At 36.2% G+C, this 24,696-nt stretch overlaps 1 protein-coding gene and 1 long non-coding RNA gene across 8 annotated transcripts in view; one reads left to right on the forward strand and one right to left on the reverse strand.

Moving 5' to 3' along the window:
• Window positions 1–8,637, reverse strand: part of LOC105144517 (uncharacterized) — a 187,724-nt gene extending 179,087 nt beyond the window's left edge. For 6 of the 7 annotated variants that reach the window (XM_011053466.2, XM_011053468.2, XM_011053469.2 and 3 more), the window contains exon 1: window positions 5,852–8,637. The gene's annotated coding sequence lies outside the window, so the exon portion shown is untranslated. Of the gene's footprint in view, window positions 1–5,847 lie in introns of all 7 variants that reach the window. The other variant, XM_011053463.2, reaches the window with a different exon arrangement.
• The window catches only part of LOC147908699 (uncharacterized), a 135,376-nt gene that overhangs the window by 61,799 nt on the left and 48,881 nt on the right, over window positions 1–24,696 (forward strand). The window lies entirely within an intron of this gene.

The raw sequence follows: 24,696 nt of genomic DNA on the forward strand, positions 1-24,696 counted from the left end.
ATTTATTTTATTTATTATAACATGTATATTTACAGAATCGCTAAAAACACCGCTAATTTGAGAGCAATATTTAAATTTTATTGCTGAAGAAGTTAGTTTTTATATACTTTTCATTTACTCGCGCGTAGTTTACGAATATTTCAAAATAGATATTGGACAAACATACTGAAAAAACAAAAACAAAAAGAAACGTTATGTGAAGGAAAGGAGAGAAACTCGAAACTTTTTCTCACAAGTCTTCGCAAAACGGGAAAAAGTAGGAAAATACATTGAATCCAGTGCACGTTTTAGTAGTTACAAATATGATTGTAGGAGAATTTTTTTATTAATTTTACTAGTTTTTTACTACTTTTATTTTTGCTGATTGAAAAAACATTCTTTAATTTCAAGAGAAATACGATTTTCTTATAACTGCAGCCCACAACTTGAGAAAGTATGGTAATCAGCTGGAGTTAGTCGTAAAGACGATGACGCAACGAAATGGTAGAAATAGAGCGATAGCTTAAGTACAATCAAATGGTTGCAAAAACCGATAATTTCTTCTGCGATCCGCTCCTTTAATTACCTTTTTAATTTCGGAACGCTGGAACAGCTCTTATCGCGAATGTCGGAAAAAGCGCGACTCTAAGAGGAGCCGGTATTAGGTACTTCTTACTCGGCGTTAATGAGAAAATTCAGATAATGCGACATATCCGTGGAGATAATTAAGCTTTAAGAATCACTATAAAAGCAACGAAAAAGCACGTGTTCATAGTTGCGTATTTGTTAGCCGTTGGAAGTTAGGAGCCGCGAAATTAATAAAACAATCGCTCGAGAATTATGAAGGCGAGAATTTATCTCGTGGTTAATGCGAGGTTCAACCGCAGGTTTGCTTTTTGGCTTATAACTACCACCAAAGAGTCATTTAAATTATTTCATGCATTAAAACGTGCTGCTATAATGTTCCTAAACTCATGCGATCTATAAAACTGGATAATAATAATTCATTTAGCGTACAATTACAAAGTTATAACGTTTATTAATTTAAAGTAGAGAATTTTTATATTGCAATAATTGCTATCTATTAGTGTTTTTCAACTATTTTTTAACGACCTACGTAGGATGCTTTTATCGATAGTTATTTTTTAATAATACTCGTAACTTTTAATAATCTATAACTGTCAAACGTGAGCGATTTGCTTTTCGTTTATCCGCGTCATCTAATCTGCATCCTACGTCGAGAGCATTATATCGTATCGTTATTTTATACAGGTGTTCCGTGATAACCCAGTTGTGCGCGCTATGACGTCATAAAGCTGGCCGATAAACGATACCGGCAGCGAGAATACGAACGGGCAGCGGCGCTTTGAATAAAACGAGATAATGCCCTCAATATGAAGCATCGACCGGAAAGTTGCAGCGCGTGTCGATTTAACCGTAGAAACCGTTGTAATTCCACGGAAAATGGTACTTTGTTACTCTCACTCCTCCCAAATCCCGAGAGCACTTCGCATCGTGATCGAAACACGCGCGTTTCACGAATCATCTAATTAATTAATACATTTAGGTAAATTAGTAATCGCGTTCTACGAACATCCATATAATCCGCCTGGATTTAAAAATCAGGCTCGTTCATTTCTTCCTTTCGCAATTCGGCATTGAAAAATAAAAAAAAATGATTCTCTCTTTTTTCTTTCTCGCAGACAGAGAAAAGCGCGTTGTATCAGAGATCAATAAGGATGTTGTCGCGACGATATTTATTGGCGTGGCAAATTGCCGAAGTGATGCATAAATTTGAGTCCGCTAAAAAGCAGAATTTTTGCAGAACAGACGCAGTGCAAGAAGAGGTAGAGAAGGATTACCAGAGGTCGAAAAAACCAGAAAAAAGGAATCTCGGGGGAGAAAGGTTTGCCGAGATCTCGCGTGTGAGATACTCCACACACACGCACGCACACACATGCACACACACGCACGCGCGCGCACACGCACACACACACACACACACAGAGCACAATCCGCAATAAATTTCAATGGATGCCAAAACATTTCCATTCCATTTTCTTTCGCCATGCGACTTATTATACGCCCGAATATCTGCGTCAGAATTATGCGCCAGACGATCTATCCTCTCACGATCTTCGAAAGCGGCGGCGGCTTTGACCGGATGGAAGGTACGTTGCGGTTTCTCTTATCCACAAAGCAGTGGGAGAGCAAGAGATATATTTCCGAAATATTTGGTCAGTTCATCCAGTCTAATTAGCGCAGTAATATAGGGGTTTGCTATACTTATTATGGCATTATATATTAATATAGGATGATTTCAATAGTAATATAACAAGTGATGGATATCTCTTTGGAGAGGAAATAAAAATTATCACACAAACAAATTAAATTCGTAATGTCCCAGTTACTCAATTTGAGTTATTTCTAATCATTTCTGTATAGATCGCCATCTGCTCCTACTGAATATGTCGTTAATTTAACTAAAACAAAGAGTTATAATTTGATTCAAGGAATTAATGCATTATAAATTTAACTCACTCACACACACACACACACACACGCGCGCGCGCGCGCGCGCGCGCGCAAATTTATTTATTATTTACTGGATGCATACATTATCATGGATGCTATTAACTACACAGAAATGATTTACATTTTAACACATATGGAAGTTGAAAATAATATAATAAAATTAATTAACTCAAAGGATTGAAAAATTAAGAAAGATAAACAGTGATTTTTAATCATACGAACAATGCGCGATTAGGAAAAATACGCGAGATTGTATTAAATTGAATAACGCACGAGTTATAGTACGAGATTTGCAGTCTATTTGGAATGTATGCAATGTATTGTATGTCACAAATATTTTTTCATACAGACATTTCCATTCCACTCACGACTTGCTGTTCTCGACATCTGTCACAATTCAGATAAATACATTTTGCTCGAAATTATCGCGTTTCGACTTCGCCCGTTAACGAAACGTTAATTTGCACGCGAAGGGCCGGCGATATTGATTTGTTTAACAACTTCGCACATGTATATATCCCGTGCGTTGCATCGATGACGCGTTGATTAAAGCTGTTGCGTAATTATTTTGCTATCTGGTATTTGACGTTCGCGTTCAACAGAAGACACATGACGAATTTAATATCGTACATAATCGTATGAACGCATACAACGAATCGCCGTCAATTATCGTCATCTTTCAGAGTGATCAGTATGAAATACAATCCCAATTTCAATAAGCGGACAGGAAATTAATTTACATATAATACATGTATAATCACACGGTACTAGTCAGGATACAGTGGCACGCGGGGAATAAATGTATTAACGCTTAATAATAATAATAATAAAGTGTAGTAAGCGATGTCCTTTGAAAGGTAACTGTTGTGCATTACGAGGTAAACCACTAACCAAAAATTTGTACACTAATTTCATAATTGACTGGCATCATGTTTAGTAATGCTCATTCATAATGCGCTATCAAATTAATTGGTAATTTTATACGAATTGTTGCAACTGACATTTCATTTTTACGGGCAATTTAAGAAATTCATTGAACATACTGTAGATCGAGAGATTGAGATAGCACGGCTTAAACGCATTAATGTATTAATTAAATGTCCTAATTAGTATTTGCTAATTTCTTATGATTGACCGTCCAAAACTCTCGGTTATCAAATAAAATGTTTTTGCCAGTCATATCATTTTTTTTTAACGTCATCTGTAACTTACCTTCTCAATGAACGCTACTTGTAATTATCGGAAGTGTTAATCCAATCCATTTCGATCTACAAGCACGTACATCGCCAACATAAGAGGAGGCGAACGTCGAGGTATCGGCTATCGGCCATTAAGCGACACTTAATGCCGCCGAGAATGTCGTAACCGTAAAGATATTTGACTTTTCTTCTGATCGGTTTAATTGTCGTGCTATCTCTCGAGAAATTTTCCCGTAAATAGTTACCTATCTTTTAATGAAATCAAAATTGAATTAAGCTATTAAAAAAAAAAATTTTTTGCAAAGAAAATAAATCGCGCGGTATGCATACATGTATGTATATATATCCAGTAATTATTGTTTTGTTAAACAAGACTAATCACATTTTGCAGTTAGTATTATATCAGATTTATACATGTTGCGATGTATCACATCTCGGATGTGTTTACTTGTTTATTATTCATTGGATCGGCTATTGTATTTTATGTCATTTTACGTTATTACGGTGAATCCATACAAAGAGAGAAAGAGATTTTAATATAATAATTATATGTATACTAATCTCTTCTATCAAGCTACATCACACTACACATATTATATAATTATTATGTATATTACTCATTAACATTAAATGTCACACGATATTAAACAGAGCGACATAAATGACAAATATAGAAAATTATGTACATAAATATACATAAGTTAGTATTAGAGCAAGTTCTCTATGAGAGGGAAGCAAAGCTTCCCGAAAGTCTCAATACGAGAACATTAATATCAAGAGGGAGAGGAGATCAAAAATCAAAATGTTTCCCGATGTGGCATAGTCTCGAAAATATCAATTATTTATTCAATTAGATTAACTTTTGTTCATGGCAGACTGTAATCCCTGCACTTTTGCTCGTTTCCACTAATGTGGGTTAATTTTAATTTTGGTTCAACTTTCTCTTCATCTTTTTCTAGTTTTAAGAATCAGACAAAAATGAAAAGTAAGTTGAACGCAGATTAAAGTTAATCTATATTAGTGGAAACATGCTATCGCTGAACAATATACCGATTGAACATGAAATATTTTATCAATAGAAGAATCACAAGTATTTTATCATCAATAGAGTAACAAGATTGCGATTGAAGGACACTGAGTTTGATACTTTCGCGTTTGCAGAAAGCGCAAGTATTTGCAAAGAGTAATACGAAATACCTTTGTCAATAAAGCGCGTCTGATGATGGAATGCCGGTTCGTGGTTGCTCTCGAGCTGCTCTCAATCGAGTTTCATTCCAGCTGAATCGCCGATTGCATTCCGCGCTACTTTTACTTCTTTGAACGCGAAGTTAATAAGTAGCCGTTCAATTTCGTTTCCCCAATCCAAGCTCCTCGCGCGTAAGAAAGTAGCATGTCAACGTCAAGCGAAATTAGTTTATCGTCGTCATTTATTTGCAGTTTATAAGAAAATTTCTTTCGATACAGATTTCTCGCAGACTGTCGTGACGAACAATACAAAAGTCCCAAACTATATGGAAAGATAATAATAATTTCCCGCGTTGTTTAATAAGTTTCAAAAGATCGCTAAAATAAGTGCGAGTCACAAATCAGGCGAACTATAACAATTATTCAACAATTTACCGCTAAATTTTTGTATATCTTTTTTACAATAACTTTGAGGACTATAACATCACGAATTGTTATAGCCTGCTGTTACAAAACCCGATCAACGATCAAATGCACGGCCCAGATAATTGCATTAGATCATTTTCGTTCTGCAAACGCAAACATCGAGAGAGGCAACGCGAGGAAGGCGCGCCGGGCATCAAACGAGGGTTAATTCCATCCCTCTCGGCTTCGATTAAACGAATTGCAAGAGCCGGACGTTTCGAGTGCGCGAGATCGATCTTTCCGCGATGTTAAAGGGCATAGCTCCCTTCGTGCGTCGTTTAACTCGGAACGGCAAACGCAGTCGCGGACCGCGCTACTCTTGAAAAGGTATCATCCACTTGGTCCAAAAATGACTGCTTCTCTCCTCGCACCTCCTTTTTCTCCTAGCTCTCGCCTATCCCTTTTTTCTCTTTCTCTCACTCTCTTTTTCTCGATTCGAAAGAACAACTTGATGTAACAACGTACACGTGCGCAACACACATACCTACTTTCGTTTCCGCACACCGTCTGCTCTCATCTGGTCGTTCGCAGCTCGTGATGTGCCGAGGCGGTGACGTCATTAGGACCCTACAGTATCGCGAGAGAGCAGCTACGTTTCTTGCGAATCGTAGGAGAGATCGGCGTCTTCGTATCAAATCGACTTTAGAATCGACACCTCGATTCTGTCACAATCACCGGCACTCTCTTTTCCGGTAAATTTACGCGATATAATGGCCCACGATCGACACACTCGCGGCAAAATTCCGCTCCGAGTCGCGGAAACAGAATATTACTGCTGTCGACGCACTTAAAGTCGCGCTTGATTGGTTCGTGATCGGCACGAATGAGGAGGAATCGTGAACGGATCGGCTCGGCGGGATGTCTTCGTATATCGATTAAATCGGTCGCGTTCCTGATTCTCCAGCGAATCGACAGTTTCGGCTTGCTGTTCTCGCCGTATGGAATTGTCGGGTCCACGTGACTCGCAGAAACCGACTTTCCCGTTATATCGTTGACGGATAAAGCGACGCGATCAAACGGCCAGTGCTGTTCAAGCTCGAAACGCTTAATGAGCCGCGATTACGCGCATCCACGTATGTACGATATCGGACAGGCGAAAGGCGGAACTTGAGGCGTCAGATGCACCGGCAATCGAATTGTCGCGATCAATTTGTTTGGCAGTTCACTTAATGCACGGGTCGACACACACGGCCATTATTCGATATCCCGCCGCGATCGATCATCGATCACCACCAGCAATTCGTTTTTTTTCTCAGGATTATTATTATTACTTTCCTCGCCACATAATTCGATTGTGCAGCGTTTAGTATTGCACACTCGCGATTGCCGAATCGAGGAACGTGATGAAAGAAATCCGAAAATCACGTCCCACTGTCCGGCGACGCGAATGTTAGATTCCGTGAACTATTGTACAGATGATTTGCGACTCTATAAATTTAGTATATAAACGTTCACGCTCATCCTTGTTTAAAAGTTTCTGTCCGACGTTTAAATCGTCTCGATTCGCGATGACGCGACACTCGTGACGTCCGATCGCGCAATCGACTTCACCACTGGCGAGATATATTTTGAACCTACGCGCTCTCGGCTCGTAGGTATTCTGGATGTTTGGTCGCTTAATTAAATTCTCCAGCGAATATCGTGCGTACTTCGTCTGTAGACACTCGACGGCACGTTATTGACTACGGGTGCCTTCTTCTGTCCGGCAAGACCTCTTTCTAGGATGTCTTGTAAAACGCGTAGTTTTATTATGCGGCGTACTTCGTGCCCGAGCAATTGCAGCTTCTGGCACAATTTTCCGGACTCTCCTTTCGTGAAGTACTAATTCCCACGATCCAATCCATTCTAAGTATCCTCGAGTTTTCGCCTTTCTCTCCTGTTTCTTGAATTTTCGCTTGTTTACATCACCAAAGGTACCCCCTTTGAAATTGATTGCAGTCTCGAAACATAAAATTAATGTGCGTTTAATGAGAACATTCGATTGCTTAGTATCCCGTCCAGAAGGCGTTACGTTAAGTAAAATCTAAAATCCACGCCTGACATCTGCGTTTACGTCATCGTTCCGTCGAGAGTCAGTAGTAGTTGCACGTTGCGACGAGCATCTGTAATCGTCGTTTAATGCAAATTGCATGCTTGGCACGAGACAGTAGCTTTAAATCATCCATTAGGGTGTTAGAGACAATCGCTCGATGACCGCATCGTCATTGACATATACGGGTCAGCATTGACACCACGATGTTCCATCCGCATGAACCACGTTTATGCAATGGCATTCGTGACCTACCAGCGAACACTCACACTAACACGGCGAACAAAATTTTTAGCAATCCTCAAGTTCATAGCTCGCCGCAGCCTTCAATACCACAAACTTCTTGCAGTACAAATCTCACTACGCTTTGCTTTTTATTCATACGATTACGAACCATCGATGTCACTATAATCAAGTACATCACATACACGCGATATCAATTACAAACGCCGACAGCATTCGTACGTGTGAATGCTAAATCTTTAAAAGATGCCGTGTTCTTTAACCAGTTAAACAATTATTAACAAATTTTATATTATCGCGAACCAAGAGAACCGCTAATCATTAAGATTCTTTGAACCTGTCCTCTCTAACTATCACCATAAACTATTCTCACCGATCACCCTTGCGCCTTGAATAGCGCTCGACAATGAACGATGGTCATCCACGTCAACGAGTGACACGCGCACGAAGCCTCTACCGCCGCCGTCGTCGCCGAAATGTCATCATCATCACCGGAGTAGTCAAGGAGAAATTCAGACATCCCGCACATTTACCACGTTGTTCTACGCTCGATGACCATGGAAGTCGTCGTCGTCATCGTCGTCGTCGTCGTCGTCATCGTCGTCGACGTCTCGCCAGCAGCACCGTCTCTACGCGCTCTCGCTGGATGTACACGCTGCTACTCGCGGAAGAGATTCACGCGTGTCCAGGTTCACGTCACTCTCGCTGCCCGGTACTCGCCCGGTAGTCGATTCGCGCGCGTGCGAGACGAGTTGCCACGCTGGTAAAACTCCAGACTGAAATATGGGTTAAAACGTCGCCGCCGCGAAACGCGCGACACCCGGGAACGTCGGACAGAGACGGAGAGAACGAGAAACGGAGAGAGATAGAGGAGGGAAAGAGGAAGAGAGAATGATTCGCCGGTTTCTCCTCCTTCGTTGCCCGGGGAGCGGCTATGGCGGCGGCCTGGCTCTCACTGCTGCTTCCCTCGACATGGGGTGACTCGCGGGGGTTGGTGAGGGGATACGATTATCTCGCAGCATCCCCTAGCGCGCAGGACCAATCCGCACGGAACCGGCGCTTGACGACGGCGGAGGGTGTGCGTGAGTTGGTGGGAGATAGCTAGAGAGAGAAAGAAGGAAAGAAGCAGGGCATGGAAAGGGTGATGGATAAAGAGAGAGAACGATGGGTTAGAGAAAGAAGACGTGGCGCAAAGAGTGACGTTGAAGAGAGACACTCACCGAGAGGGTTTGAGACGAAGAAAGGAAGACAATGGCAGAGGGGATCGGAGAGGCAGAAATGGACGCACGATGGTTGAAGCGAGATGACGAAAGATTGAGAAAGTGGACGAGACGGGGGTGAATCGGATGAAAGAGGAAAGGCGGAAAAGTGCGTATACTGAAAAGCGATAAAGACAAAGCTACTGCGGAAAGCGTATGATAAAGGCAGCTGATAGAGAAAGATAGAAGAATAGAAAAGTGTGTTGTCAGGAGCGTGATGAAAACGAGGATTGTTCTTGAGCGAGACAAGATGTGAAGCTCGCACGAGGTGAAGTGTGAAAGGAAGAGAAAAAGAGACAGAAGCAGAAAGATGGAATTGTTATGAAAAAACGTGCCGATCAAACAGAGAAGGGAGATGAGCACAAAGAGAATCAACGACATGAACTCTGGATCGAACAAAAGAAGACAGTGTCTTTCCGGAAGACACAGTTCACCACTCGCTGCAAAGATCCAGACGGCACACAAAGTGTAAAAAAGTTGACAGAGAGATAAAGAGTCGAGATGGTATACCTTACGGGATCTAAACAGAAAGTGACAACTCGTGCACCAAACAGACTCTACGTGTCACGAAGCTTTAGAATCGTGATAGAATATAGAAACCGTACACGAGAGCGATCGAAACGATGCGGAAGTTCGATTCGGTACTCCGCAAGAAGTTGCGCATTGACGTGAAAAAGCTCGTGGCGATCACTGTAACGCTACCATAAGAGGAACGCGACCAGGTGGAAACCGAAAGGGTTGACGCGCTGTGACACGATCGTATACAGCGTGTCAGGCGCCATCGAAAATTCTAAGGTAAAAATTCGGGCTGAAAAATGGAAAAATGTCGCGTATTATCGACGTATTCTTTATGTGGGATTTGATTCAGTGAAAATGTAACATTCCTTCGAGTTTTTTTTTTCTTTTTTAATATAAAGAATAAAGAAAGAATGACATTATGTTTTATATTTTTTATTAAACGATTGACTATCATTCGGACTATCAATTTACATTTTCTTTTCGTAATTGAATAAAAAATAACAGAACTTATATTTGCACAATATGTTTAATAGATGTCATAAAATGTTTAATGTGGATGCGTATACAGTGTCGGGAAACCCGTATTAAATTGATTATATAAATGTATATACTAAGACCATACTATTGAATTAGTTACATAAATGCATTTTTAGAAATAAACTTGCCTCTATAGAACTAGTAGAGTTAAGGGTAATAAAATATGTACGATCATTTGTACCGGGAAACCTTTTCCTTCCATATTAAAGAAGAAACGGGATAGTCTCAGTAGTATAGTCAATATAAACGCCTCCGCTTTCCCTCGTGACCGCTTATATCGCACATCCCTTGAATTCATGTTTGTAATCGGGTCTAAATACCCTTAATGTTTAAACCTAATCTATGTAGCTTAATATAAATTGAGGGCTTAGGGATCGTGTATGTCCAAGTCCGCGTATGTATCGTCATCCTGTCGTGGACACGGTGAATCAGGGATAGGGAAGGGATCTTGATCAAGAGAGAATCCGGGGAAAAGCGTCCGCATTGATGCATCGTTGGCCGAGGGTTGTATCACTTGGATCAACTCATAAAATATTCATGGGAAAAGTTTTATCGGTAGAATAGCGCGGAAAAGAAGTTGAGACTCGAGTATGAAAATGTCGTTAGGGATGCTCACCTGTCCATTTTTTCTCTTATTGCATTACGCTTCGTCTTTCTCTTACCTCCTCATTACACTCATTACACACACACATATATATATATATATATATATATATACACACACACATGTATATGCACGTGCGCGCGTGTGTGTAGGTGTGTGTATTTTGTACTCATATTTCTCACTAGAATGCAGCTTTTTTTAAAAATCTCAGAGTGTCAATTATTTTCAAATTATGAAAGGTTAAAACTAAAAATTTTCTGCAGATTATACAGTAAATTGGCAGTTGAATTGTAAAAAATAAATTAATTCAAATTCTACCGAATTCTACCGTGATAAAATATATATTTCAATTATCTAGATTTTCATACAATGTAGAATCTTTTTATAAATTTATATAATAAAAATATAAATTCACATATATAATTTAAAATAGAAAAATGTATATGCGAAATCCAAACAAGAAATACTTAACATTCGCAGAATTGTAATTCTTTGCGTGACGTTTGCTTAATAACGAAATACAAAATAAAGTCAAAATGAAGCGGTGTTAAATAGAATAAAGGTAAACTGCGTTTGCACATTCACTTGTAGGTTTATTTTGATTTGAAGTTCGAAGTAAATAAAATGAATGATCTCTCCAAGCGTGGAACGCAACTCTCGAAGAAGACAATATTATTGTTAGCACCGGGCGACGGCGGAAGCAATTATCTCTTGGCACTCTCACGTTTTTCGCGAGTTGGTAAATTCGTGCGTTCGCGTAAACATCGTGCTAAAAAAAAATATAAAAAAACACGAATTTATAATTTGTTACATTTATTTGTTATTCTCAGCCATAATTCTAAGGTATCATTCCGATCATTCGTAAAGTTTAATATTGTTCTGTATGTACAGAATGTATTAGTGCGGCTGCATTTTGCTGAAATATCGTTTAAACGAAGCTTCCACAATGTGATGCAACCACTACTTGCAGACTGTCTACATACGTTAGCTATGTGAATGATCACCTGACTTACGTGAGCTAAGAATTTTGCGCTACAACAACGGTATAACTAATCCTTACGTGAAGAACACTTAACCGCGTCCGTATCTTTGCACGAGCGATCTATCAAGCGCCATGGTAATTAACGAGCGACCGTGAGTTTGTCTCCGATTCGTCGACGACTAGCTTGCCGATCGATTAATCATACATCCCATCCCAATTATATTCTGCGCGGGGTACATTGTCTAGGGTGGATTCATTTTTCAACGAAATGCGTAGGATAGGAACCGGACCGAACTCATCGATCGTCCGTCGTCGAGCATCGCACTCCGCAATTAGGGACTACTCACAAAGTACATAGAGGTGGCGGATGATGGGAGGGACAAGAGCATGGGAAGAGCTCACAAATGCTTGGCTTTATGCGCACGTACAATCGTTTCCAACGTTCGATTCGCGCTGCTCCCTTTTTAGAACGTGAATCGAGACTGTGATGCGCTTCAGTCTCTCAGTGATCGAGTTTTTGCCCGAAGGCCTCTCATATTCTGATGTTATGGAGAAGTATTATCTCATTTTAGATACGTAAACGTAGCATTTAACCGTATTGATGATTGATAGTAATCATGTTGTCACTCACAAATGCATCAATATTTCAAAGATGTTCTATCACCTTTTGTTATTTTTGCAACTTGTGATACTGCACTAACATGTAAAAACGTATTTACACATATCTTTGAATTGTTTTAACAGACATTCTACTTCAATAGAATGATTTCTAAAAAATTTTGTGGATACAACCTACATAACGTAAAAGATTATACTGTAATTAATTATATGCAAATTATGCGTCCAACAAACATCAACTATAAACAATAATATAACTTAGTTATAATTTATCATTCAACAATATAACAGTTACTTGTTTAATAGCTGTTATATTACAATTATATCGCGGTGAATGGAAAATTATAACAATTAGTTGTGTTTGCTGGGCACATGAAATTTATTATACAAGTATGATTAGATTTCTGAATAAAATTGAATTTGAAAATGAATTTAAAGTAAATTTAGAGTAATTAACTGAAAAATTAACAGAGGCGCGTTTCATTCACTTACATTCTATAGTCGATATTGTATAATTCTTCGCCGAACAATTCACGTTAATTACTCGCCACCTTCGGCAACTTTCGATTTATTCGTGAAACGGCGGAAATACGTTCTCCAGTCGTCTCATTGTTACGTTTCCTCTACTATCTACGCGTATTCGAGGCGCTTCGTGGAAAAGCTTCTTTCCCGGGGGCTATCCATTACGGGGAGAATTACAGGTAGTTTGAAGCAGTTCTCATTGTAACCGCTGCATCAATAATCCCCGGTAAGGACTCGATCACCGAGAGACAACCACCTCTCAGCGTTCTAAGAATACCCCGCTACCCCTTTCTAAAGAGAAACCAGTGCTCTTGATTAAGGCCACCCTTTTCTGTTGTTTTTCTTCACCGCCATTGTAAACAGTACCTTAACAAACAGCCACATCTCGTGCACCCCAGAAATATCGAAGGTATCGATGAAGTTGGTCGCGCAGTATCGGCTTTAAGGGTGATCGAGAGTAGCGGCTGCGCGAAGTATAAGTATCCAAAAATAAGTATGAAATATACATCGCAGTTAATTGCCTCAAATAATTTTAAAAAATTATTTTTTGAACATCCCTCATGTTTTAAAGCGGAAGCTTTTTCTTTATCTTCTTTTAAGACTAAGCACTTGCTTTCCTTTTATAAAAGTCATTATCTTTATGTACATTACTTTTAGTATAAATTATTATAAGGTATAAAGAAATTCTAGTTATGATATTTACGTTTTATCTTTACGGTCTCTTACGAAAATTTTATTTTAAGAAATGACAATTTTTTAAAGGTTGAGCGACTCTACTCCATTAGTCTAATCATATTTAACACAATAGATATTCTTAGATCGCCAATTAGCCTTAAGGATCGATAATCATTTTGCGGACTTTCTCTATATTTGGAATCGTGCGACTCCTCCGAGGTGTGTCCAAGGAATTCGTGCAACATAAATGGTAATCAACTTAGCATATCGTCTCAACGCCAACTCGTTTAATTTATCAGTTAGTACGATCAGCGCCGATTATGAGCAATCAGTAATAAAAGTGATGCGTACATATGTCGTTTAAGGAAGTTGAGACTGACATCCACGTCTAAGAAACCACTTCAGAGAGTCTGCGCCAAGTTCGACTTCTGCAAAACGTTTAAAAAGTACATTTTTCCCGTTTTACTTGCCATAGATTTCCACTTCACTTCAACTGTATGGACAAATCAATTTATCACAATGTCGCAATAAAATAACTTGATCTAATTCAACATGAATTTGTATCAACTTTTTCCAAATTTTTAAATGCTTCTGAATTTATAGCATTTCCAAATTAAATAATGCATGTTGCAAATTACGTTGCAAAATTATGTACGTTTAATAGAAAACCGATATATTTTTATATTCTCTCGTTTACTCTCTCTTCTACTTAATTTTAAAGATATTCTCCAAGGACTTGCAATCGATTCGCATCCATTAAAAAAGTTTCAGTTATCGGAAAGTTGTGAGAGCAACACGAAATAAATACTTACGTATTTTTCTGTTTATTCATCAATGATATCCGCGTACTTGTCGGAAAACGTGATCTGCCATTTTCTTATTGGCATAAATAAAATTGTGTGATTAAAAAAGAAGAAAATATACTTAGAAAGAAAGCATCTGAGAGAAAATTACTTATTATTATATTAAAAGAACAAGAATATACGTTCGTCACTATCCAAATATTTCTTTAAGAGCTTCATCAGTTTCATATAATTCGCCTTTGGAAATGTAATAATATTGTAATATTGCTTTTATCTTTTTCTCTCTATTCTACTCATAATTCTTTTCTTTTTTCTGCATACGTCGGGGCGATGATTGTCCTCTTCCTTTTCAGTTCTTTTCCATTTGCAGACTCCTCATGAAACGAGTATTTATCCTATACGCTCTAGTGATGGATATAATACGCTCACAAACGGAACCGATATTTATGAATAAGGCATTCAACTCTCGCTCGGACGGTGATGAGAGACCAATATAGAAGTCCCCACGGACATGGTACTTGATAGCGACTCAAAGTTGCTATCTAGATGCTTTCCCTCTCGCCTATTACACGAGAGAATTTGCGCACGTTCGATTATAGTTAGTAAGTCAATTAATTCACTTGTGGTGATTAGCTGCGTAACTAAACTTATTCCTCCTCCAAGCATCGATTATTTGTAGAAATAAAAAAATTTATATCATCAAAGTCACACATGGAAGTTATTTTCTTTCTTTTAAATATAATTTTTTTATTTTCAATCTTTTATACAAAATATATAATTAAAAATATTTTGTAAAAATAATTGCTTTCCAAATTTAAAAAATTAATCAACTGCAATAGCTGATAGCAGTTAATTTTTTTTTTTATTTTTAAAAAGCTAAATAAATTTTACGAATATATGTTCAATTATATATGTATTTTGTTGAAAATTAAAAAAAAAATCTTTTATTCTAAAAAGCGATTAAAATTATTTCGGATCAAGAAGAGAAGGTTAATTCTTTTATCAAATAGTTTTATAATTTCTGATATAATTTTTTTTCTATAACATTGTTTATGTATTCTATACTGCAGCTTTGGTTCTTCTTGTTATCTATCAAAAAATAGGATTTATCCGAATTTTGATATCTAATAATATCTTCCTTGAGGCTATACCTGGTAAGTGATGTTTATGTTCTCTCGTTCTCTATTACATGAAATTCTCTTGGGATACATAGCGTTAGTCGATGCTACAAGTGAATCGAGCAGGTACTTTTCCATGAAAAATAAATCAGCAAAAATATGTACTACGTTTTATTGACCAAATTCAATCATTCAAGATTATTTCTTCAAAAATCCTTTTTTCCTTTTATAAATAATTATTGACCATTAGCTTCGTTTCCACTAACGAGAATTATATTTTCCAATACTCTTGATTACAAGAAAAATACTAATATTTTGAAAGAAAACAATATATATTCTAATTTTTATACATATAATTTTTTCAAAAATAAGATGTAAGCATTTACTTAAGGAATTATTTACTGAAAAAATTTACCCAATTTTGTTAAAATTTATTTGAATAGTACTAATGAAATATTTACTAAATATATGTAAACATATATTTATTTAATTTAAGTGTAATTTTTTATTTTAAATAAATGTTCATTTACTATAAATAAATATTTCGTTAGTACTATTTAAACAAATATTTAATAAAATTTAGTAATTTTTTCTCAGTGAATAAATATATTTATGAAAATAAAATTGAAGTGATCGTTTTACATAGAATTTGAAAGATTAAAATTTATCGTTTTTTAAATTAATATAATGGATGCTTTAGACTGACGCGTCACAATTCCTTGCAGTGTCCAACAACAAAATTTAACAAAGTTACGTTCGACCGATCTTCTTTTTACCTTAATAACTACACTTTACCGGAGTTTTGTTGCCTGCGGCATAGACTCGCCACAACTTCTATACGTTGTTCACCGTAATTGGAACTTTACAGAAGATCTTCCTTTGACGAACTGATCCAAGGTAGATTTTCTAGGAACGGATGACGCAATTCCCAACTGAATCTCGTTCCGGCTGGACAAAAAGAGTTGGTCCGCGGTCGCTGTGGTGGCAAGAAAAAGCGACAGACGTGAAACGCAAAAGGTAGTGGATTAACGGTAGACTGCAAAGCCGGAGTGCCCCTTTAAACTTCGACGATGTCTATGTTGATTCAGAGAAGAATTTTCCTGTGCATATTCGCACAGGTGCAATTATCGCTATTGAGACTTCGCTACTTCGTGAAATTCGCAAAGAGGAAACGCGGATAAAAAACGCTATTGCTGAGGAGAGGCAACTACAAAGTCAGAATGAAATACGAATAAAGAAGCGGCATAATTTCATCTGTAAAGAAAGACTGATGTCGAAAGAAGTAATGATAATGTTATTTGAATTAAATTACCGCGCCTCAAAGTTTTAAAACAGCGAATTTGTCAAAGGAAACTATTGTATAAAGTCTAAATACTTTATCGTTAAAAAGAATATGATATTAATTAAAACTTACAAATACTTATAAAAAATTTTTGATAACGATTCGTAGCAATTAATATTATGCATAATTAATTTTTGGCTAAATAAATCTTTTGAGACAAGACCCAATATTCTTTTTTATTTTATATTATCGGAATGATTTGCTGTAATTAAGATGGAAAATGTATGTTAAAATATACGTTGAAATACGTCCAAACATCACATCGTTTTTTACTGTATCTTGCTACAAAGGAAAGACTTTTAATTACGACAGCGAATGAAACACAACGTTCTCCCTGTTGACTTTCTTCTCTCGTTGAATCCTATCATCTTCAAAAAAAAACGACATATATTCGCATTGGAGAAAGACGGCACATTTACAGCAGAAATGAAACAAGTGAGAAATACAATTGGATCAGAAATTACGATAAGGAAGAGTACGGGAAACAAAACGTAAAGCGATTGGAAGAAAGAGAGAGGAATCGAGGAGTAGAAACGAATAAATGTAGATAAGAGGATCGAAGAGATAAGTTAAACGCGCATTTACCATGACAAATCTCGAACGGAATGACAGATTGTGTACCTCCTCCTACTGATTAACTGTGAGCGGAATTTTGCCTGATCGATCTCTTGTATCAATGACAGATATTTATTAACGAAGCTTGGTGTGACATGAACGATCGGATTGCTCCAGGCGAACTGTTTAACACTAGAAGTGCTAACATTTTTTTTACTCACTAAAAGGATCAAGCGAATAAATTACAATGAAAATAAAGAAAATGATGAAAAATCAAATATTTCATCAGTATAAACGTAATTATTGAAAAGTCAGAGAATTTCAGAATCCTATTTTTTACATGAGAAATGTAATAGTAAGAGTATAACTTCAGAATTTCCATCATAAGTGAGAGTGAACGAGATATCTGAGAGAGGAAAAAAATTTTTATTTGTACTTTTACCGTTAAAAATGGCTCAAAGTGGAGCTGAAACGTGTTCATACCTTTTATTTAATTAAATGATATCAAAAAATATTTTTATATAATTACGCGTGGTTTTCTCATGCATTTAACTCTCATTAGTCCTATCATTTATATTAATTGTTTTTAAAAACTTAAGAGTTCTATTAATTATTAATTATTTTTAGGAATATATTATAATATTAATCTAGAAAATTGAAACGGTCATAAGGACTGTTTGGTATTAAGTAGTACTTCTAGTATTAAGCACATATATTCCAGTGTTGCAATGCGAAAATTGTCATCGTGAGCAAAACGTGATAGAGTGAAGAGCGGGCGTTTTCCAATTTCATGCTCCGCTGATAATATCGCGGAATGGCAAGAACTTCGACATACGTCGAAAGCGGCACTCGCTTTGAAAATTATATAGCTTTGAAGCGGCTGTTTCGACCGCGAAATAAGTATTACCTAACGCGCCAATTAGCTCCGTGGCGAAGTACGTTAGCGAATTAGGAAATTAGAAAAGATGGAAAAGGGAAAGCTTGTTAGCTATTAATTGTGTTATATTAGTTTTGTCATTAATATTTTTAATTATGCGGAATGAGGTCTTCAAGATTACTTTCCATTATTATCATCTCACGCATACATATAAATTACCTATCGTAACGCAATTTGCAATTAAAAATAATCTGTATGAGAAGAATGTACGTCGTGTAGATAACAAACGAAAGATTTAAAGAGAAAGAAGATTAAGAAAGCTTTTCTTCTTTCATAAAAGTCAAGAGAGGATTGTTCTTATAAGTATACTATTCTGAACGACACTCTGGCAGCAGCGAGTAATACTCCCCATCGTAACATTGGAATAATTTTTCAACTTTTATTCAAAGAAAAGTAGATTAAGATACACTTTGATGTTACACATTATTGCAAGTGAAAAGAGATTTATAAATACATTTTAATATAAATAGAAACACCATGTATTTTAATATTAAGATACACATTTTAATATTTGTACATTTTATCATGCGTATTATTTTAAACATTTAGATAATAAATTTGTTACAATTTCTCGATAAAGACTTATTACTCGGACATTACCATGTATAATATTTAAATTCCGAATATTTAGCTTAACTCTTGGATTAAATAAAATTAACTTCTTTCGTGATTTTTGCGGAATTGATCTACAGTTATTAATCCTTTTGATCAAGACATCGAAGTGGAGTAAAAATATTGATTCGCGAGGTATATCCGAAGAATATCGTAAAAAAATGTTCTCTCCACGCCAGGAAGCTACTTCACGTACTTGAGACGAGGCAAACGATATTCTTGAAAATTTTATCAATTCTCGCAGAGAGAACTTCACGATCCTGGAACGAAAGCAACGATCGAGCCTCTTTGCTCTACCAATTTCGTGGCTTGAACTTCGTGTAGCTATAATCCCAGCTAAACACGATAGTTCGCGCACGTGCGAATCCACTTTATCGTCGACGTTACTTCTATGATTAGCTGTATCGTTTTACAGCAAATTTCTACGATCCTCATTCGTCTCTTGCCGTAGAACTTCTTGTTATCGCAACGACGTGAATAATTATTGGAAATTTTTTGCTATTGATATTTAGCCGCGATATTTAATGAAACGTCATTGAGATATGCTCTTGATGCATCGTTATAACTTTATAAAAAATGAATTCTCGTTGAATTCTCGGGGAAATTAAAAAAAAAACCACATACTATTGCTTCATTTATTATTAATTTTTCATCTTGCTTCTGAGTACGCACCACGATGTTCATCCTCGCTTTCTTTTCTCAGGGGCTGCACGTATCAATAAAGACTGTAGTAATTCCCACCGGAGGCTTTACATCACCCGCCTACCGGGATCATCTTAAAATTTTCATTATCGTATCAGCAGGAACTGTCGTTTCCTTGATGGCACTGAGTGACGGTTGAAATCGTCAAGCGGAAATGACTAGCGATTTGACGCGTGTTGGCACTGTTAGCACTTCGGATAAGATTCCTAAATGATCGGAGAAGATACGTCACGGAACGAATTCGACGCGTTATCGTAGAAAATCCCCACGATCAAAAATTTTACAACACAGGGTCGGCTCGTACATTTTCAAAAAGTAACGAAAGCGTATCTCGTCGTATCTCGCAGATTCAGTTAGATCATATCTGAAAGACTGCGTTCTTTTCCTCCGTCTTAATTTAGTGTCGAAATAACGAATTTTTACGATCGAGTTTAAGGAAACACCGCACTTGAGAAAGTAGAGAACTTTTTTTTTATCTAAACACACTGAATAAATTAAAAGAATTAGAAGATTTGTGTGCGTTTTTACATTTAATTTTTCAATTCTAGATATAAAACAAGAAAAAATGTTATAATTTATGCAATTTTATAAATGTTGAAAAATTAATATTTTAATATAAAACAACAAACACATAGTGTTTGTTTATAATACGATACAGCTGTGAAATTATTATTAAATGAAATTACATTCTGATTTTGATTACCATATACATATATTTATGTTTCAAAGCACATTTCGGTATGCGATCCACAATATGTTAAATGCCTCTCTCTACATAATACAGTAAATTTGAACACTCAACGGCTTTTGATCTCGGAGAAAAGACGGCAAGGGATTTCTTAAATAAAGGTTCTAAAGGTTGCAACTAAATCGATATTTTCTCGACAGCTTGCTTGACTATCCAATTACGTTGGAAGAAATCGGAACGAAGTCGTGCCACCAAAAGGCGAGAATTCTATCAGCTTACATTGTCGCGTGCGATATAACGGAATCTCTTTCAAGTAGCGAAGCTTGTAGAAAGGAGAAAAGACAAGAAAGATTAGAGAAGACAAAATAGATTTTATGGAGATTTATAAAGAAGAGAAATAAAGAGAAAAAAAACTTATGAAATTCTTGTAAGTAATCAAGTAAGGAATGATTAACATTCCATTTATTAATCTGTATATAAATACTGTAGCGTATATAAATACTGTAGAGACACTATATACAATATTTATTGGTTCGAATTTGACTTCTAATTTAGTTGCTCCTTATTTATGTCAAATTTTGCAAATAGCGTCCGTTCCTCTATAATCAAAGTGCATTCCTTAAATGGACGATAGCGACATGGTTTACCCTAAGTAGCACGCTCAAGTGCTTCAAGCACGAGTGGTTTGCCTCTGGCGATACCGAAGTGATTGTAAACGGTGCAAGGCAACACGCGAATGATTCATTTTCATGCGTCGCTCATCCTTTGTAATCCTGAGGTGTGATTAATCGCGATCGTGCTGATAGAACGCCGCATCTGACAAATGTACGAAGCGTGGACCATCCTGCGGAGGTAACGAGCAAGAGTTGAAATTGGGCTTTATTAGGCCAAAGACGCATCCCTGTCTGTTTCATGTCCTCCCTTTCCTTGCGTGAAAAGAACGGAGTCGGCAATCTCGAGATAAACGGAATGGTAATCAAATGAGCGTTTCTCGCGTACCACATGACGACCCAGTTTCAGGGAGGCTCTCGGATAAAGCTGTTTGGAAGTCTCGCAATTTCGTTCGCACAAATCCCGACGATAGAGATTCTTTTTTGGCGAATCGACCACTGCGTTTATCGAGATCGATCGAACTATTATACGAACGAACAGAAGCCCGCCGCTAAATATGCGATTACGCCCTTTAATTATCGTTTCCCTCTGGGGCTGTCGGAACTTTTTCGATCTCGTTTTCGAGAAAAATTTTCCGTCAGTCTGCGCCATTGAGAGAACCACTGAGAGAATCACGAGATAAAGCTCCTATTCCCAGTGGCACAAAAACTTCCGCTTTACGGCTTACACGGTCGCGAGGACTAAGTAAAAGTTTCGTTTTAATCCAATCGAGGGTTAGATGCTATACCGGCCATGATACTCTCCACGGAGCTAATTTCTTTGCAATATCTTACTTTACTAATTAATAAATTAGAATCTGCTTTTGTATGATACGTATGATGTTCTCGTAATTCTTGTATATATTTAATGTACCATCCATTTGTTAATCTGTACTTTGAGATCTGATTTATTATTTTTGAAAGAGAGATAAAACTTTCCAGTCTTGAACTTTTTCATCAAATTGTAATAATTAAACAGAATTAAGTTCCTTCCATGTTATCTAATAAATTTTTGTAATGATATAATTAATTGATTTAAGCATTAATAACGCTAAGTTAAATGATCTCGATTTCTCTGAAATTACATTAAAAAATTATTTGAAATTAATAATAGTTCTATATAAAATACACATTTTTTTCTTAGCACAGTTAATGGTAATTGATCAATCAAATGTGTATATATTGCTATTAAAATTCCGTCAGATCAAACAATTCAGTTATAATGAAAGGAAAGTTTGAATATATGATATAATTTAAATAAATTGATTAATCGGATTATATCAATTTTAATTGGACATAAAAATGAGTCGAGTGTTAAAGTGATCAGTGAGATTTAACCTATTTGCAATAATTACCATATTAACTGTTAATACTGTAAAAAAAATTCTATTGTTTCAAATTTTGTTTTTAAATATTATCGTAAAAACTAATTGCAAAACAAACAGAGATCGTTGTCTATTCATGAGTATTCAAATGGAGTATATCCAAATTGTAATTAATATATTCGCAGTCTTATCAACAGATTGAAAGTATTCTCGCGTATCTCGTGAGACGATTGATTTTCCACAACGATGCGATGCTGATGGGATCACTCCGGACGGGAAACGAATTTGAATTACAAATACGGCAACGATAATGGAATAAATGTTATTCGGTCGAAAGCTCGATTAATCTAAAAGTTCGACGACGCGATACGGCTGCACCGGATTGTTCATCGCAAACTCACTCGTCACCTTGTAAATAGACCTTATACAATATAACTAAGGCAAACTTGGTCGCGCTGGGATTAATATCGAAAATTCGTTGCGCGTTTTTATATAATCAATAAGAATAATCATCAAAAACGATCTAAATTTATCATTTTTATTATATAAAATGTATATAATGTTATAAATATTATTTTTATGAATCACTTAAAATTAAATAATAATTAATTTTTTAACAAGTCAAGTAAGTAAATAAATAAGTCTTGCTCTTGCTAGTCTATGTCTTGCTAATTAGCTCTTATTATTCTTAGCTTTTAAAGATAACAATTATTTAATCAAATTTATGAACTAAGTTTGTTACTACTAAGTATACTAAACGAAATATTAATAAATTTGATTAGATAATGTTATCTTCAAAAGCTAAAAATAATAAGAGCTAATTAGCAATTAAGTATACTTAATATAACATTGATAAATATGATGAAATAATTGTCATCTTTAAAAGTTAAGAATAGCAAGAACTAATTAAAAAGATAAACGGTAATGTACTGCCCTATAAATTTAAATGGATGACATTTAACTTTATGCATTTTGTAATTTTAATTCAAGTGTCTACCATTGGCAGTAATTACGATATATCATGAAGCACAATGTGTAGTTTATAATGCATCATACTATAAACTCTCGTTGCGTTTGTGGCCCGTCCAGCCACGGTAAGAATTTAATCAGGCTTTCCTTAATTCAAATTCTTGATTTTCTGTTCCGCTTATCTCGCACTTTGTCACGAGTTTTATATTTTTCTCCTCCTTTCATCACACGCTCAGAACGACGTAATATGCGCACGATGTCGTTCTGCCAAAGTCTAGAAAATATTCAACGAATATAAGTAAGCGTCGCGCTTGAAAGTGCGACGTAAGAAGGTCGCGACGAGATGCGAATGGAAACGAGGGCACTGTGACATTAAAGCGTAATGCGCTGTAATTTTTATGACTTGTGACATATATAAGCCGTGGAAGGAAAATCTTTTCTAAGCAGCAAGACTATCAATCTCTCAGGCGATGCACTTGAAGATATCCGGGACGAGCACATCTTCGCGGATGTCTAACCAACTGATGAATTCGTTTCTTATGTCTCTTCGAAAGTTACACATTTATAATTTATGCGAAGAAAAAGGAAGATACATAAGTTTTATATAAATGATATCTATATTAAGTATAAATGATATTTATGTATTTTCCTTTTTTACTTATTTTTCCATTTATTTATAGGCTCGTGATTTAACTCGGGAATAGTCATTTATTTTACATAAATAATTATCTGAGATATTTTTATATTTCAATTAAAAATCATTATTATTAACAACATATTGTATATTATATATTAATGATTATTTTACGATTTATTAGTATTTAAGAATATTATAAATATTGATTTAATCATAATTTTCTAAAAAAATAAATAAAAATCAAACGGAACAAACATATTAAATAATTTATTATAACAGTATTTCTAAAAAATAAAGATTTTAATTAATATAATACTTTTTTATTGTATATTATTGAATAGCATATTTAAAAATTAAACAATAGTTATTAAAAAAGAAAAAATATATTAAATAATATCTGTATAAAACAATATTTTCCAATAATTTACATTTTTTTGCCACTGAGGTGCAAAAATATTTCAGGTGACTATTCCTGGATTAATATCTTCAACCGAAAAAAATCGAAGGACTAATTGTGTTCAAACCAGGAGTATATTTGAAGTACGAGATTTACCTCGATTCGAATTAAACCAGGATTATTTATCGGTTCAGGCTGTACGAATGTAATTGGACATTCTGCGCATTGAAACGTGACTTTCTGACACTGTCGACTGTAAGACAGGAAGTGGACACCGTATGTATCACACGTAGCAGGGCGAACAACTGTTACCGCCAGTTGTGGACCACTAGAAGTCACAGACTCGCTTGGCTACTGTCTGACGTAAACGACTTTTCTACTAGGTGCCACGCCTGACACAATCTGGACTCGTTCTACTTGGTTGACCACCAATGCGCTTTTTCTACTGCCGCGTTAGCCTTTCTCGGTCCACTTAAACCCTTTTCCTCGTGTAAGATATGTACACACACACACACACACACACACACACACACACACACACACACACACACACACACACACATACAGTGTTTCTCTGATTTAAGATTATCAACTAATATATTTTTTACAA

Source organism: Acromyrmex echinatior, chromosome 8, assembly GCF_024713525.1.
Source record: "Acromyrmex echinatior isolate Ae372 chromosome 8, ASM2471352v2, whole genome shotgun sequence".
Taxonomy (NCBI): domain Eukaryota; kingdom Metazoa; phylum Arthropoda; class Insecta; order Hymenoptera; family Formicidae; genus Acromyrmex; species Acromyrmex echinatior.